The sequence below is a fragment of the Morone saxatilis genome, unplaced genomic scaffold (assembly GCF_004916995.1).
Source record: "Morone saxatilis isolate NCDOM2014 unplaced genomic scaffold, NCSU_SB_2.0 Contig18, whole genome shotgun sequence".
Lineage (NCBI taxonomy): Eukaryota > Metazoa > Chordata > Actinopteri > Moronidae > Morone > Morone saxatilis.
The window spans coordinates 13,147,232-13,153,953 of NW_023339740.1; positions in this window are offsets into that span (position 1 = coordinate 13,147,232).

Here is a 6,722-nt window from a genome sequence, read left to right on the forward strand (position 1 = left end):
ATTCACAGTCCACGGAAAGAAGTATTTGTAAACTGTGAAAGTAAGAACTGTGAGATATCTACAGTACAGAGAAAGACAAGGGTCCCAGACCAGCCCAGGTTTGTCACTCAGTCACAGGGAATAAGACATGCTTGGAACAACCACAGTTACCAGATCCATCTGCTGTCATCACTTAGAGAGGCTGTGACCGCTGAGCAGCGAGAGAATCACCACGGCTAAATTATTCACCACTCTTTTTTGTTGGGGGGCAATTTAGTGGGTTTAAATGAACTGTCGACTGTTTACGCAGCCACTATCTTTAGTGACAGAAGGCTGCATCACCTCACAGGATAGCAGATTCAATTCCACCGTATCACGTCTGGACATCATGTTACAAATATCTACCAAATATCTATTCACTGTATCTAGGTGTACTACACTGGAAGGTTGGGTGTGCAGTTGGCTTATCTGAAATGATGTGGGAGGTCAATGTTCTGTACACAAATGTGACCCTGTGAGTGTTTGTCCATAAAGTAAGAGCGACTCTGTGAGGTTGTGCAGGCACACGGGTGCTTTTAGCTAAATGTTAACGCTAGCATGCAAACATGCTCATAATGAAAATGCTGATGCTTACCGGGTATTTTTTTATCATGTTCACAATATTATTTTAGCATACTTGCCAATTAGCGCGAAACACAAAGTACAGCTGAGGCTGTCATTAGGATTCATCTTCTCAGAACCATCTGTAACACATTTCATGGCGTTCTGTCCAATAGTCGTTGAGATGTTTTAGCTTCGACCAAAGCGAGCAACAGACCGACATTGTCATCCCAAGATAAAAAGTGAATGCTGAGCCTGACATCACCATCCCTATTGGCACTAACAGTCACTGTTTCATTTTCTCAGTCTGCTTCTTTTTTTTTGGAAGTTTCACAAGATCCATTTCATTTTTATTTTGGTGTCAGGTTGGTTTTGCACATCCCAGTCATCAGTGGAAATCAGTCATCAGAACCTGTACTCGGGTGTTATATTTCCTGAGATCACTTGCTTATTAAGTTTGATTACGTCTGTTGGTATTAGGGATGCAAAAGACAAAAGACAAATATAAATATGAATATGGACACATAATACACTTGCAATGTACATTTCCTTTCTTGTCATACCACAGATCTGCTGTAATATTTTCAGGTATTTGCAATCACAAAACCCTTGAACTACATTTGCACTATAATTTCAATCCTCCTCACAGTAGGCTACTCTTGACCACTAAATGTGTCAAACCTGCTAACATGTTAATTGCACACACATTTTAACCCACCTCCATCTTATTTTTTTTATTTTCTAAAACTAGTTTAGGCACTATTTCAAAGACAAATATGAACAAATGACATCTAAGCAAAGAGGTTACATTAAAATCAAAAGTTTTATGCATTTTTCAGAAATCGTAATTGAGATCACTAGAAATACTGTAAACGTAATGCTCTACAGCAGCAACTCAAAAGTTCTGAATGTTGTCTCACCAGAAAATTAAAACTTCAGTTACTTACCATACATGAAAACAACTGGATTATGTAAGTTATCAGCAGGAAGCACTTTTGTTTGGCTAAAAATGTCACAGTATTACCTTCAGTACATGACATATACATTGTTTTTTCACATCTGTTCCAAACTCGTGTGTCTGTGTCACCCATTCAACCGGTGTGGTCTCACTCTGTGTTTCCCATGTTGGAGACATTCAGAACACAGATTTCCTGGTGTGAGCAGCAGGTTGTTGGGACAGACAAGAGCTTTAATTAATGTTCAGTGTGGGGTGGAGGATTTCTGACACAGCTGCTCGGTAGGGATTCGGTTTTGATCCACAAGTAATGAACTGTATACATGATACCCTCTCTTCTCTGTCCAACCTCCTAACATGTCACTGTTACTGTACTGAAACCACTAGTTTTCACACACTGTCTTAGTCATGCTCTCAGATCTAGCACCATTAAAATATTTCTAAGCTTATACAGTCACAAACATAATGGAGGAATCTTAAGCGGAGGGAGGAGAAGGAAGTGAGAGGTGACTTTTAAATAAGCTGTTTAAATATTTTTTAATTTTGTCAAACAGCCATATGTCTATAGCAAAATATCTAATTACAGATACCAATACGGATATGAATTGGAGTGATAAATCATTATTTACCGATTTGAGGGGGCTTACTTAACCTTGGAGTGCTGGCAGAATTAAAATGTGGATTTCAGGGGGAAAACCCACTCAGTATGCTGACCATGCCGTGGAAGGAGAGCAAGACACGAGTGCAAGAGGGGGGAAAAAAGGAGTGCAAGAGCTGAAGATGGAGATGCAAATAAAAACGTCAGGAAAGGGAACAGGTGCAGAGCACAGGACAACACACAGAAAGACAGCGAATTGAGAGACGAGTGTTGTGCAGAGAATCTTTGGAGAAGTAAGTCAGGAGGAGATAAAGGGATGAGATGGAATCAGCAGCTGGGAGGTAAGGGACAGGTAGAGGAGGGATAGTGTGGTTTGGAGGGAAGGAGGGGGTGGAGAGAAGGGGAGAGGGGAGTGTGTGTGTGGAGAGCACAAGACAGATGACAAATTGTGATTAATAGATGGGGTCCGGGGCAGCAGTGTGGAGCGCAACTCATTAATAGAGAGAATTAGAGAGGCTGTGCAACTCAATCTGCACACTGTCACTCGCAATCAAGGACCATAATCAGATCTGCACACAGACAGAGGTAGATGTACGAGAGGAGGGGGGTTCATCCACACACACACTTTTTTTCCTGCACTTACAAGGAATATCAAGCATTCAATCTCCTGGCCTAAGCTGTCCTGAACCTTAACCTTAAACCAAACTCCTAATACTAAACTGGACCTTTAAGGAGGTGAGGAGGTGAGGATTCTCAAAATGCCAAAATGAAAGCATGAATGAGTTTATCTAAATCTTGTCTGGTCTATGGTGAAATGAGCACCATAGCCAGACTGGGGTGAGCGGGCAACAATGCCGGGCTCAGCAGCCCCCTAGCCTCCGGGACCGAACATAGTGTCTAACTCTGTTTGTGGCCAGGTGATTAACAGTGGCTCCGACCAGGGCTATGACTCCGGGGACAACGAAGACACACGGCAGGTTCAGGTGGGGACAGAAGAGGCGTGAAGCGGGAGATGAGGGAGTTTGTAGCATGTTGATTTGTAAGAAACGTTATTCATCATACATCTTAGCGATACGTCTGTGAGTCTTCTTTTTTGTGAAGTTGGAAGTTATTTATTCCGTGTTTTGAACAACGAGACTTGTGTGACGTTGAACTCGGTGTTGAAATAAATTAACTAAACGTTCAGTCTTCTTTTTAGTTGTTCTGACAAATTGAGAATCATTTGCCGTTATCATTTAACAGGCGGCTGTTAAATAATCATCTATCATCATGTCATAAACGTTTAACGAATAGTCGACTAATGGCTGGAACTAAGTTACTATAATCACTGATAAACAGGCTGCAGTGGGTCTTTACTGTAAGAGATTTTACAGTGTTATAACAATTTAACTTTAGTTCTGCCTTTTTTCTGACACACAGGAGTTATAATTTGCAGATCCACAAGAGGTCCTTAAAAATTGGTGAACCTAAAAACATATATTTTCTTCATATTTTAAGAAAAAACTTCTGGTGAGTATAGTCTCTCTCTCCAATGCAGAAACATTTAAATGACACTTTCCAATGGGTAGATGTGCTCACACTAAACAATCCCTGTTACTATATAGACTGCCAATGTGATGCTTTGACCCCAACATTTCCATTACCCTCGCAGCCTCTCCATTCCCTGTCCTTCTCAGGCTCTCATTCTCTGTTTCTCACTCTCTGACCTGTGAGATTGCAGGTCAGGTTAAGCCCTTTCCACAGCCACTTACTTGGCTTGTATTTGTGACTTGCTGTGTTGATAGCACCTCCACCTTGAATGAGCTAGTTAATACCATGGTAACCTCTCTGATCACATGCTGACTCTCTGCTCATGCCCTGATTGGTTTTACTGATTGTTCTAAAAAGAGTGAGTGACTGACCTGCTGGTAAATCACCTCTGTCCAGCCTTATCTGTCTCATCGTGCTGCTGTCTGGAAAACCAGTGTGTATCAGCAAGAATAACTCATTCCAACACATTGAACCTGTTTTTAATGACTGTAAATCCAGAGTAACACAGTAGTCTATTGGCCTGCAGAGAGTTCAAACTGCCTTACTCTGTTAACTCACTGAAGGATCACAAGAGGATCACACATTACATACAATAATATGTTATAATTGTTATTATAATAAATCAATTAAATTTTGTATAGTGCCAAATCATAACAGAAGCTATCACTTTTCTTATAGAGGAGGTCCTTACAATAATCATGTTCTCGAAATAACTAATTATAACTCAAATTAATGAATCAAAGTGTGTTTTGAGTTCCTTGTATTGTAATAAACATAGCTTCCTTAATGCATAAATATATAAATATTGTGTCTCCCACCCCCCTGTGTGAATGGTGTGCTAATGTGTTTGTCTGTTGTGAATACAAGAGCAATGTGTGGTCTGTGGTCTTCATGGTTCACAGAAGGTTTTGCAGTCCAAGAGTTTAACAGCACCCTCAAGTTGCTCAATTCATTATCTTATCTGTACTCCACATATACAGTATGTTTGCACTTTATTTACCCAATATTGTCTCTTTATTTTTTTATGTGTTTATATTTTTATGTGAACTCTACTACATTTAGTGCATATTGCATAGTGCCTGTTGTGGAAGAAGGATCTCTTCTCTGTTGCTCTTCCTAAGGTTTCTTCCTTAATTTTCCTGCTAAAGAGGTTTGGGCTGTGTAAGACTTGACTTGACTTCAAGGCCACTCTTGTGATTTTAATGATAAATAAAACGTTTTACTCATCCAGAAAAAAACATCTTCTATTTGAAAAAGATATCATGTACTCCAGCATTTGACTTCAGTTTTTCTCTTGCTCTGGGTGGGTCGATCAGCAGACCTTTGTGTGAACAACAGCAGCAATGTCCCAGTTAACCCTGTAACCATCAAGTCTTCAGATCTTCCAGTCTGTTGTTGCTGTAAGACATAACTGTGGTAACATCCCATTATAATGTAAAATGTTGTTAATTGTTAATTCAACTCAGAAAAGGAGGATATAGTACAGACAAGAACGTATAGATATCATATATCATGAGGAAACAGAGTCAGAGACAGATATTATTGCTTCACAGCTTATATATTCATCGGCTTAGTTAATATTTCATAGGGCTCTAAAAACCTCATTCTCTCTAAATTGTCTTCCCTTCTTGGCAATAATAATTTAAATGCAGAGAGCCTCTGAGTGTGTCACCAGTGTGTCAGAGCCCACATGTAAATCATATGTCGATGTGCGCACTTATGTATGCATGTAGGCACTCACATACATGCCATAAAGGCACATACAGCCGGGCGTGAACACAAAGAAGAGGATACAAGCAGAGAGTATACTATAAAAGCACATATTCACGAATGCAGAAAAGTCTTTAGCCTCTACGCTTCTGATGTGCCAATTCTGTAAAATGTAGAGACCACACAGTTTCCCACTTTCTGACAAGCAGTAGTTATTTTCTATCTCCAAATGCAAATGTGACTAGAGGCTTGGCATCTGCCTGAGGGCTCAGTCGGCTGACAGTATGCATTCTGGGGAGTGATCTATTGATCCATATTCAATATCTGCTACACTCTCCTGCTCAGTAAAGTTGGGAGATGAATAAATAAGGAGCAGAACTGACAGTACATACAAGTACACTTGTGCATTAGAAGCCTGTTGGGTGCCTAAATGGTTTACTCGCCTGTTTCTTGTGTAAATACCCTAGACTAAAATTTCTTTAGGCATAATAAATGATAGCAATGCTGCATTTCAGGACAGATGTGTTTCTGTGGCCAGGTCTGATACAATTGAGTGTGGTGTGACAGAAATAAAAAAAAAAATCCACCATTTCAGAGGAACCCCAGGTCTATAACAGGCATTAACACTTCCAAAAATAATAACATAAAAACTATTTGAGAATTAATTAATTTATGAATGAATGTAAAGTCAGGGAGAGAGAAAGGAAAGAGACCAGGAGGAGATGAAGGAGGAGGAGGAGGAGGGGGTTGTCAACAGTAATACATCTTTCATCTCTAACGAGGTCTGAAAGCTACAGAAACACAGACATTGACAGCAACCCCAAGAACACCACTCTCCTCCCTTCACCTTATCCTTTCCACTTCCTGCGTGATGTGTGTCACCTACATCGGTGTAACCCACGCTTTGTACTCACACTTGAGTCTCTGCACACCTGCTGTTCTCCCAAACACAGCTCCACAAGTAGCTCATCTTAATCATGCGTGGAAACTCTTTATTTGGCCAAGCAAGGTTATAATACACTTATACTATTATTACTGTATGGTGTGCTGCTGGAGCACGCCCCGTGAGGCACTGATAGGACAAACCCAACATGCATTTATACAAGAAAAAACAATACACAACGTGATCCCTACAGCAACAGTATGTTAATTTAATGTCAAATAAGGACGCTGTAAACCCGACAGAGAACATCATCACTCTGTAAGTATTATCACATCGTTTATTCTAACAGTGGTGCAAATAAATCTTTAATATTTGAACGGAAAAAGACAACCTTTGATTAAACTATTAAACAGATGTAGTCATTTGATTTGTAAAAAGGTCACATGCAGGATGGGACGGTGAATCGG